This window comes from Macaca nemestrina, chromosome 12 (genome assembly GCF_043159975.1).
Source record: "Macaca nemestrina isolate mMacNem1 chromosome 12, mMacNem.hap1, whole genome shotgun sequence".
Lineage (NCBI taxonomy): Eukaryota > Metazoa > Chordata > Mammalia > Primates > Cercopithecidae > Macaca > Macaca nemestrina.
The window spans coordinates 47,503,300-47,515,208 of NC_092136.1; the positions used below are offsets into that span (position 1 = coordinate 47,503,300).

The following is an 11,909-nucleotide window of genomic DNA, read 5'->3' on the forward strand; positions in this document are numbered from 1 at the left end:
GTCCCCATAAATAAGCCAAGGAAAGAGTCCTCAGAAGAAGCCACTATGAGATATCACTATACACCTCTTAGAATGGCTAAAAAAAGTTCATAGTTTCGAATGTTGGCAGAGGTTTGGAGAAACTCGATTTTTCATACGTTGCTAGTAAGAAAGTAAAATAGTATAACTACTTTGGAAATTCTTTCATATTTACCTAAAAAGGTAACTATATACACCATACTACCTAGCAATCCATACTGGGCGTTTATCCTAGAGAATGAAATTATGTTCACTGAAAAAATTTGCACACAAATGTTTATAGTAATGATATGGTTTGGCTGTGCCCTCACCCAAATCTCATCCTGAATTGTAACTCCCACAATTCCCGCATACCATGGGAGAAACCTAGTGGAAGGTGATTAAATTATGGGGGTGGGTCTTTCCCATGCTGTTCTTGTGATAGTGAATAAACCTCATGAGATCCGATGGTTTTAAAAAATGGGAGTTTGCCTGCTGCCATCCACGTAAGATGTGACTTGCTCCTCCTTGCCTTCCGTCATGATCATGAGGCCTCCCCAGCCATGGGGAACTGCCAGTCCAATTACACCTCTTCCTTTTGTAAATTGCCCAGCTTTGGGCATGTCTTTATCAGCAGCATGAAAGTGAGGCGTTGCTGAAAAGATACCTGAAAATGTGGAAGTGACTTTGGAACTGGGTTACAGGCAGAGGTTGGAATGGTTTGGAGGGCTTAGAAGAAGACTGGAAAATGTGGGGAAGTTTGGAATTTCCTACAGACTTATTGAATGGCTTTGACCAAAAGCCTGGTAGCAATATGGACAATAGGATCCAGGCTGAGGTGGTCACAGACCGAGATGAGGAACTTGTTGGGAACTGGAGCAAAGGTGACTGTTGTTATGTTTTAGCAAAGAGACTGGTGGCATTGTGCCCCTGCGCTAGAGATGTGTAGAACTTAGAACTTGAAAGAGATGATTTAGGGGTATCTGGCAGAACAAATTTCTAAGCAGCAAAGCATTCAAGAGGTGACTTGGGTACTGTTAAAAGTATTCAGTTTTATAAGGGAAGCACAGCATAAAAATTTGTAAAATTTGCAGCCTGACAATGTGATGGAAAAGAAAAACCCATTTTCTGAGGAGAAATTCAAGCTAGCTGCAGAAATTTGCATAAGTAACCAGGAGCCGAATGTTAATCCCCAAGACAATGGAGAAAGTGTCTCAAGGGCATGTCAGAGGTCTCCACAGCAGCCCTTCCCATCACAGGCCCAGAGACCTAGGGGAAAATAGTTTCATGGGCTGGGCCCAGGGTCCATGTGCTGTGTACAGCTTAGGGACATGGTGCCTTGTGTACCAGCTACTCCAGCTGTGGCTGAAAGGGACCAATGTAGAGCTTGAGCCATGGCTTCAGAGGGTGCAAGCCTCAAGCCTTGGCAGCTTCCACATGGTGTTGAGCCTGCTAGTGCACAGAAATCAAGAATTGGGGTTTTGGAACCTCTGCCTAGATTTCAGGGGATGTATGGTAACGCCTGGATGTCCAGACAGAATTTTGCTGTAGGGGCGGGGCTCTCATGGAGAACCTCTGCTGGAGCAGTGTGGAAGGGAAACGTAGGTTCAGAGCCCCAACACAACGTCCCTATTGGGACACTGCCTAGTGGAGCTGTGAGAAGAGGGACACTGTCCTCCAGGCCCCAGAATAGTAGATTCACTGACAGTTTGCACCATGTGTCTGGAAAAGCTGCAGACACTCAACACCAGCCCATGAAAGCAGCTTGGAGGGAGACTGTACCCTGCAAGGCCACAGGGGCAGAGCTGCCCAAGACCACATGGGAACCCACCTCTTACATCAGCGTGACCCAGATATGAGACATGGAGTCAAAGGAGATCATTTTGGAGCTTTAAGATTTGACTGCTCTGCTGGATTTCAGACTTGCATGGGGCCTGTAGCCCCTTTGTTTTGGCCAAGTCCTCCCATTTGAAATGGCTGTATTTATCCAGTGCCTGTACCCCCATTGTGTCTAGTAAGTAACTAACTTGCTTTTGATTTTATAGGCTCATAGGTGAAAGGGACTTGCCTTGTCTCAGATGAGATGTTGGACTGTGGACTTCTGAATTATGCTGAAATGAGTTAAGTCTTTGGGGGCACTACTGGGAAGGCATGATTGGTTTTGAAATGTGAGGACATGAGATTCGGGAGGGGCCAGGGGTGGAATGACACGGGTTGGCTGTGTCCCCACTCAAATCTTATCTTGAATTGTAACTCCTACAATTCCTGCATATCATGGGAGGAAACTGGTGGGAGGTGATTGAATTATGGGGGCAGGTCTTTCCCATGCTGTTCTTGTGATAGTGAATAAGTCTTATGAGATCTGATGGCTTTTGAAAAATGGGAGTTTGCCTGCACAAGTTCTCTCTTTGCCTGCGGCCATTCACATAAGATGTGACTTGCTCCTCCTTGCCTTCCGCCTTGATCATGAGGCCTCCCCAGCCATGTGGAACTGTGAGTCCAATTACATCTCTTCCTTTTGTAAATTGCCCAGTCTCAGGTATGTCTTTATCAGCAGTGTGAAAACAGACTAATACAAACAGCTTTATTTATAATAGCCAAACTGGAAACAATCCAAATGCCTTTCCAATTGTGAATAGTGAAAGAAACTATAATACATCTAGAGAATAGAATTTTACGTAACAATTTAAGAAAATCAACAACAAATTACTTACTGTAACAACTTTGATGGATCTTGAGGACATTATGCTGAGTGAAGAGAGTCAAACTCAAAAAGGTTATATACTATCTGATTCCGTTTTATAACATATTTGAAATGACAAAATTATAGAGATGAAGAGCAAGTAAGTGGTTGCCAGGGATTTGGGAAGGGGGATGGGTGTGGGTGTGACTATAATGTGTAACCTCAGAGAGTTCTTCTGTGGTGAAGTAACAGTCCCATATCTTGAATGTGGTGGTAGTTATGTCAATCTATACTTGTGATAAAATGAAAATGTCATAGAATGGTTCGCAAAGTGAAATCCGCAACCAAAAAAAAATTGAGTGTATAAAAAACTAGTGATATCTGAATGGTTAGCTATGGTATAGATAATTTTATTGCACCAATGTCAATTGCCTGATAATATACTATATTTATGCAATCTATCATCATTGGTATAGGCTGGGTGTAGGGTACACAGGAACTCTCTGTACTAGTTTTGAAACTTCTGGTTAATGTGTAATTAATTTAGAATGAAAAGTTAAAAAACAATGGAAAGATCAGTTGGTTGGGTTGACTACCTATGTGAATAACTGAAGTCATCAAGAATGAGGATATGGGGTATGTTAACGAGAAGTTAGTAAACCGAGACATACAGGCCATAAGATCATAGAATAAGCATCATACACACATCTCTAAAATGAAGCATATATTAAAATTTTGTCACATTTTCTTACAATTGGTCTTTAAAATACATAAATACAATTTTACAGATATACCTAGAGACTCAAACCTGGATCTCTCCTCTCACTGATCTCTTCAGAGCTTCTGAAATTGATATGCATAATTCTCTCATATGTGTAACAGGATGTTGAAACAGGAGTTTTAATTGAAATACCAAGACACTAGGCTGGGCGGGGTGACTCACACCTGTAATCCTAGCACTTTGGGAGGCCGAGGCGGGCAGATCACTTGAGGTCAGGAGTTCAAGACCAGCAGCCTGGCCAACATGGTAAAACCACATCTCTACTTAAAAAGAAAGAAAGAAAGAAAAAAGAAAGAAAGAAAGAAAGAAAGAAAAAAGAAAGAAAGAAAGAAAGAAAGAAGACACTATAGATACCACATTTCAAAAGAGGTGCAAGGTGAAATGCAGAATTTAAATGCGAAGTTTTTGGATAACCAATTACCAACTCTCAATCCATCATCCATATCAAGCCTATTAAAAAGTTTAGAGTTGGATTTTTATGTGAGGAACAAAATGAAGTTAATTTAAAGATGAACTATCTTCCCTAATTCCAATTTGGGTCTTTTGCAGGTAAAAATGCTGCACCAGAGAAGGGGGTGCTTTCCACTGCTTCTCTCTTTCCCCCCACTCCCACACTTCTCTTTGTTCTATCTCCCTGTTGTTTTTACCAATGTTTTCTGACCCTGAAGGATTTGACATATTCTGGGGAGGAATGTTGGGAGGTTAAGACATTTCCTTTTTGGCATCTCCTGCTGGGCTGACCTGGCTGGCCTGCACAAGACTTGGCCATATTGAACAGTTCATTCCAACTAATTTCACAAAAGGATTGTCAACCCCTGTCACTTCAAGGCCACTACAGACACTAGTCATTGTTTAAAGCACTCCAGCCTTATGAGCCTTCTTTTTTAAAAGTTAAATTAAAGTTTTTTAGAGACAAGATCTTGCTCTGTTGCCTAGGCTGGAGTGTAGTTATGCAATCCTGGCTCACTGCAGCCTTGACCTTCTGCATTGAAGCCATCCTCCTACCCCAGCCTCCCAAGTAGCTGTGACTACAGGCATGTGCCACCGTGCCTGACTAATTTTTAATTTTTCATGGAGATGTGGTCTTGCTATGTTGCCCAACTAGTCTTGAACTCCCAGCCTCAAACTCCTGGCCTCAAGAGATCCTCTTGCCTCGGTCTCCCAAAGTGCTGAGACTACAGGCATGAGTCACTGTGCGGCCTTTAGAGCCCTCTTAAGAGGGATCTTGCAACTATGACCAGTCCATTTTCATGCTGCTCATAAAGACATACCTAAGATGGGGCAATTTACAAAAGAAAGAGGCTTAATTGGACTTACAGTTCCACGTGACTGGAGAAGCCTCACAATCTTGGCAGAAGGCAGGGAGGAGCAAGTCACGTCTTACATGGATGGCAGCAGGCAAAGATAGAGAACTTGTACAGGGGAACTCCTCTTTTTAAAGCTGTCAGATCTCGTGAGACTTACTATCATAAGAACAGCACGGGAAAAACTTGCCCCCATGATTCAATTACCTCCCACTGGGTCCCTCCCATAACACATGAGAATTCAAGATGAGATTTGGGTGGGAACATAGCCAAACCATATCAATAACAAAATACTTGGGGTGGCACAAGGAAAGAAACTCATTTACATACTGATATCCATTCCCTAAATTATTTCTATGCTGTTATTTATTAACAATGCTACTATGAATTCCCTCCTTTCCCATTTCCAGAAAAAAAAAAAAAAGAATTTATTGGTACAGTTGAGAAAGATGGAGATGTTCTTAGTTTAGACTGCTTTTTCTAAGAATAAAACAGGAAAAACAAGGCTGAAATTAATCTACCCAAAGTCATTGAGGAATCACTAAGACACTTCAGAGGCATGAGGCTGAGAGAAAAGCAGGTAACTGTCAATGTTGGCAGAGCAGTGTTGGTCTCAAAGTCCCATCTGACTGACAGGGCAGAGGTTCTTCCTCACTGCTCCAATCTGCTTCCCGACAGCTCCAGGGTTTCCTGAGGAAGCCGCCCTCCACCTTCATCCACCTCAGGCATGTCCTGCAGAGCCCTCTGGAGAACCAGCTTCAGGTTCTGCCAATTTTGACGCTGCCTAAAGGAGCCCATGAAGAAGTAAATGATGGGGTTGGCACTGTTGTTAAGAGAAGACAGGACATCTGAAACTAGATGAAAATGACAAAGGAAGACATCAAAATCCATGAGGATCCAGAATAATAGAAACCACTTAATGCCGAAGGGCAGCCTGCAGAGAAGGAAGATCAGCACTGTGAGCAGGATGGTCACACAGCCTGGTCAGCAGGATGCACAGGGAGTCACAGGCTGGACTCACAGAGAACCAAAAAAAAAAAAAAAAATCAGCTATGCTGCAGTGATGAAATCAAATGTCCAACACCAACCATAGTCACCATCACAAACTAAGAAACCACAGAACTTCCCTTTCAGGGTGCTCAGCAACAGGGACAGGGCCCAGAGCAGGGCACACATGACTGTTAACAGGTTTCTTGGGCAGTGGCAGCAGTACCAGAAAGGCCACAGGATGGACAGGCAGCACACTGTGTTCTCCACAAATATTTATTCAGTGAATGAATGCATGAATGAGGAGCCTTATGGTAGCAGCAGATTTGCGGGTTAAATGGGAAATAAAAATGAAAGCACAATTAAAAGCATTAGAACACACATGTATAATGAGAGGAAGAAAATTTCATTTATTCAGAATTCTTTTTCTGGACTGTTGTGTGTGTTAACAGTAATTGCTGATGTGTGTCCAAATAACTGAAGTTGATCACTAATGTGCCTTTGATATGAGAACTCAATGTGGCTTTGCTGAACACCTGGAAGCATTTTGGTACACAATGTTGGGGTAGGGAGTGGATTGGAGCTGAATTGCTCAGCAATATAGTGGATGAAGAAGTAAGTGAGTGTGAGGGCTGAGTGCCACTGAAGGAGGAAATGGAAGTATGCAAATAGAGATGGAGGACTACTAAGTGGGGTGCTGGGTGCGCACAACATAAATCTACTTCACTCTCTCCCAGGAGAACTTTAAAAGAGTTTCTTTTGCTGGCTAAATCTTCTGTGTGAGAAGAGTCTATGTTGGAATGTAGAAAAAGTGCTGGGCTTGGAATGTAGAGAGATGCTCATGTAGATTTCAACTGGAGAAAGAGGACTAGCTCTCATCTGGGTAAACAACAGCAGCTGACTGAGAGTTTAACAGCTACTATCTCCTTTAACCCTTAGGAGGGAAGAATTATTAATATTCCCATTTTACAGAGGATGGCATGGGGCAGAAAATGGATGCATAATTATTCCTTGGTCTCACACAATGTGGATTTGAACCCAACAGAGCTGCCTCAGGATTCAACCTTTTGTTCAGCCCTTTGTCCCCAACACCACCAAGCGTTCAACACACATGTTTGAGGGGGGAAAGCAGGGGAGTAACTCCCAAGTTACATCCAAGTTAATTGTTAAGATTGGGGGTTGAAAAAAAAAGCTAACCATGACAAACTTCAGTTAGAGAGAGAATGAGAAGCAAATCAAATAGGAAACAAAAGAGAGATAAGTGAAAGCCAATTAGGAACAGATAGAAGAATCCAGGAGCCCTTTTCTACCTTACAAATGTAGCCATCACTAGGTCATCCAGAGGACTCAATGAATCAGGAGGCCTCTAAGTGGTAAGAGGATGCATCTTCTTCCAAGGGTGGAGAGAAGCATCAGGCATGAATGCATCCACTATGAGCTCTCTTAGAGAGACAAACTCCCACAGCCTTGGTTGGCCAGGAAAACAAAAGGAAGGAAAACCAAGACTTCTGTTGCTCCCACTCAAGGTACTGAACAGTTTGTAAATGTATTATTAGGGTGTGATACATTTGTCTTCCTTATCAAAGCTGAACCTTCATAATTAAGTCCTACCTGTATTTGTTCACTATTGTGTCCTCAACATTTAGCATGTGCTCCTTAAGGACCACTTTTTGTAATACTCTCAGTTGATACAGGAAGAGGCTTAAAGAGTACATTGGATTTTCCTGTTTACATCATGAAGAGCATGACCAATACCAGCCTCTGTCTCCTGGGTTTATATCATGAAGAGCATGGCCAATACCAGCCTCTGTCTCCTGGAGCCCTATCTGAGGCTTTTCCACTGTTTTCTGCCCTATCAATCATTATTTTTTGGGGAACACCCAAAAAATTGTCATGTGAACACAGAATCTGAGAGATTATTAGGGTCTGTAGAGACCCTAGTGTCCCCTGCTAACCATTCCTCTCCTCTGTCTCCTCTGTCACATAGTTTTGTTTTGTTTTTTTTTTTTTTTTTTTTTTTTTTTTTTGAGACGGAGTCTCACTCGGCCGCCCAGGCTGGGGCGCAGTGGTGTGATGTCGGGTCACTGCAACTTCTGCCTCCGGGGTTCAAGTGACTCTCCTGCCTCAGCCTCCCTAGTAGCTGGGATTACAGGCACCTGCCACCATGTCTGGCTAATTTTTGTATTTTTAGTAAAGATGGGGGTTTCACCATGTTGGCCAGGCCAGTTTGGAACTCCTGACCTCAGGTGATCCACCCACCTTGACTTCCCAAAATGCTGGGATTACAGGTGTGAGCCACTGCACCTGCCCTGTCGCATAGTATTTTTGAGAGTTATAAATCACGGAAAGGATCCTATTTACCCCAACCCCTGCCTTGATGCTCATGACATCTTGTAATTAGACACTAGACAATGGTAGGTGAGCAGATATGATGTAACTGACTCTTGGATTGATGAAATAAGTGTGGTCTCCCTCTGTCCTCCTCTTCTTCACCTCAGGCTGGAATGTTGATGTCACTGGACGCCTGCAGAGTCACGAGGATGAGGGCACCTCTCTAGGGATTAGGGAGCAGCAACATGGAAGGGGTCCTGGTGTCTGATGCCTGGAAACTCCAGCCCAGGTCTAGTAAACTTTGTCACAGAAGTCATTGCTACTATGGGACATTTTTAGAGCAGCCAAACTTATACTCTGACTAATAAGGAAAAAGTTTTTTCTTTTTCAATTACATTCCATTTTCAGGGAATTTTTAATGAATGTGGAAGATTATTTCATAAAGTGACACTAGAGAAAGAAAGTGCAAACAGGAAAAAAAGTAACTGATGGAGATGTGATGAAAAAAATGGTTTAACAGCATTTAGATAGAGAAAACCCCAGGAATAAAGGGAGGTTTGAGGGATAGTCTCATTGGCCCTGGAGATTTTTTTCCCACCCTTTTCCATTCTGTTTGACATCCCAAGAGGGATGTTTACCTCATTAGTGGGATTCTTTTCCTTCTGGTTTCTGGTTGAATTGAGCCAGTTGGAGACTCCAGCAGGAGGAAAGTGATTTTGGATTTTCACTTCCTGGCTCTCTGCCTATGTGGCTGTGTGTTGGTGATGCAGGGCTCCTCCACCTGCCTGGTCATCCTCTCCCGCCCCTACAGCTAGCTACAGATAAAGTTATGATTTCAGTGATAACTCCACCTTCCCTGTCCCTTTAAACCTAGGAGAGGAAGCAGTGCTCCACTATTGCTGCTTAGGGTGCTGCCCCACGCATCGTCTCTTTCCCTTAACTCTGCCCATCTTAGTAAATAGTTCCCTCATGAAACACTCCTCAATTATTTCAGTTAGGACTATTTGTTTCTTCCTGGACCTTTCCAAATATACAAAGGAGAATAACTTTGAAAAGCAAGTAATGCAATAAAACCTGGGTGTACAGCAGTTCAGCTCTGGGAAGCAATGCCTGTATGTTATCCTACTCCTTAAATGAATGTAAGAGGCAGCCTCTTTCCATGAAAGCAGATTTGAATGGTTGGAATAAAGGGAGTGATACAAGGAGATGGATCTGAAGAGAGAAAGGTCCGCTTGACTCTGTTTGGAAGTGCCACAGTTTGGGCTGCCAGTACTCAGTCTCCAGAACGAGACCTCATGTCTCCTTCCTTTTCCTGAGGGAGGCACCATTACCCACTGCATGTGGCACTCCAAGGTATAAGCACAGGGATATAAAACTAGAGCAAAAGTTATAACTGGAAACCAGACAGTTTTTGGTATATATCCTTACCTTTCCTTCATTCTTTTGTCCAGAGGTGGAGAGTTGTCTGGTGCTGAATGGGGACAGCCTTTCCTGGATTGGGATGATGGCTGAGGACTTTTCTTGTTTTTCCTTTTTCTTTAATGAAATTATTATTATTTAAATAGTTTTGGGGGAACAGGTGGTATTTGGTTACATGAATAAGTTCTTTGGTGGTGATTTCTGAGATTCTGGTGCACCCATCACCCAAGCAGTGTACACTGTATCCAACGTGTAGTTTTTTATCCCTCACTTCCCTCCCACCATTCCCCCTGAGTCCCCAAAGTCCATTATATCATTCTCATGCCTTTGTGCCCTCATAGCTTAGCTCCCACTTATAAGTGAGAACATATAATGTTTGGTTTTTCATTCCTGAGTTACTTCACTTAGGATAATGGTCTCCAACTCCAACCAGGTTGCTGTGAATGCCGTTATGTTGTTTCTTTTTCTTTATCCACTCATTGGTTGATGAGCATTTAGGCTAGTTCCATATTTTTGCAATTGCAAATTGTGCTGCTATAAACATGTGTTTACGGCTGCGCATGGTGGCTCATGCCTGTAATCCCAGCACTTTGGGAACCCGAGGCAGGTGGACCACCTGAGGTCAGGAGTTCAAGACCAGCCTGACCAATATGGTGAAACTTTGCCTCTACTAAGAATACAAAAATTAGCCAGTCATGGTGGTGTGCGCATATAGTTCCAGCTACTCAAGAGGCTTGAGACAGGAGAATTGCTGGAACCTGGGAGGCGGAGGTTGCAGTGAGCCGAGATCACGCTCCTGCACTCCAGCCTGGGCGATAGAGCGAGACTCCATCACAAAACAAAACAAAACACCATGTGTTTACAAGTGTCTTAGACTCCCTAAATCTATTCTCCAGAGGCTTCCCCTTGCTACACTTTTTATTCTTACTTTTTAAACTTACGAGTTCTGAATAGTAAACGTATTTCTATTTTTAATTTATCAGTGTTAAGGAGTGGCTCAATGGACATCCCTTATAAAATGTAAAGAGTTCAGCACATACAACATATCCTTATTCTTCCTCCCTCTACTTCATGAAATTTGTTATTTATTTTCATTTGGTATGAATATTAAAAAATTAAAGCCTTATCTTCTATCATTGCCCTTCTTGTGCCTCATGCTGTAACCAAATTAAGCTACTTGTCATTTAAAAAATAATGTTATTTGAATTAGAACCTATTTAAATTATCCAGAAATAGTCTTCAATGCTGAGCAAATATTTTAAAAAGACCTTATTATGGGCTGAACTGTGTTCCTATAATACTCATATGTTGAAATACTTAGCCCCAGTAACTCAAAATATGAGTATATTGGGGAAGGAGGTCTTCAGAGAGCTAGTTAAGTTAAAATGAGTTCATTGGAATGAGCCTTAATCCAACATGACTGATGTCCCTATGAGAAGAAGAGATTAGGACACGACATACAGAGGGAAGACCCTGTGAAGACACAGGGAGAAAAAGACCCCATCTACAAGACAACGAGAGAGGTCTCAGAAGAAACCATGATGATACAGCAATATACAGCTCTTAGAAGGCTAAAGTAAAAAAATACTCCTTTCAAATACTGGCAAGGATTTGGAGAAAGTGGATCTTCTATACATTGCCAGTGGAGAAGTAAAATGGTACAGTACTCTAGAAAACAGTTTTAATCTTCTTAAAAAGTTAAATATACACTTACCATATCACCCAGAAATTTATCTTTGGAATGTATCCAAGAGAGTGGATAAGGATGTTCACTTAAAAGTTTGTACACTAATGTTAATAGCAGCTTTATTTAATAGTTAAAATGGAAACAAAGCAAATGTATTTTCACCATGAATAATGACACAAAGCTTACTGTATCCATACAAGGAAATACTCCCCAGCAATTAATTTTAAAAAGTTTTTGGACAGTTCAAATTGTATGGATCTATCCTGTACAATACGATGCTGAAGTACCTAGACGTTGTGGTATAAATTTAGCTAAATAACAAATATATTAACTCATATAGTATTTTTGTGGTGAGAACACTTACCCACTCTTTGCATTTTTCAGAACACAATATATTATCATCAGCTACAGTCACCATGCTGTATAATAGATCTCTTAAAATTGTTCCTCCAGGCTGGGCGCGGTGGCTCACGCTTGTAATTCTAGAACTTTGGGAGGCCGAAGTGGGTGGATCATCTGAGGTCAGAAGTTTGAGACCAGCCTAGCCAACGTGATGAAATCCCATCTCTACTAAAAATACAAAAATTAGCTGGTTGTGGTGGTGGGTGCCTGTAAATCCAGCTACTTGGGAGGCTGAAGCAAGAGAAGTACTTGAACCCAGGAGGCAGAGTTTGCAATGAGCCGAGATCGCACCACTGCACTCCAGCCTGAGTAACAGAG

General features: G+C 42.2%; 1 pseudogene; it reads right to left on the reverse strand.

Moving 5' to 3' along the window:
- Positions 1-5,416: 5,416 nt before the first annotated feature.
- LOC139357638 (mas-related G-protein coupled receptor member X1-like) lies at positions 5,417-11,607 on the reverse strand (annotated as a pseudogene).
- Positions 11,608-11,909: the final 302 nt, after the last annotated feature.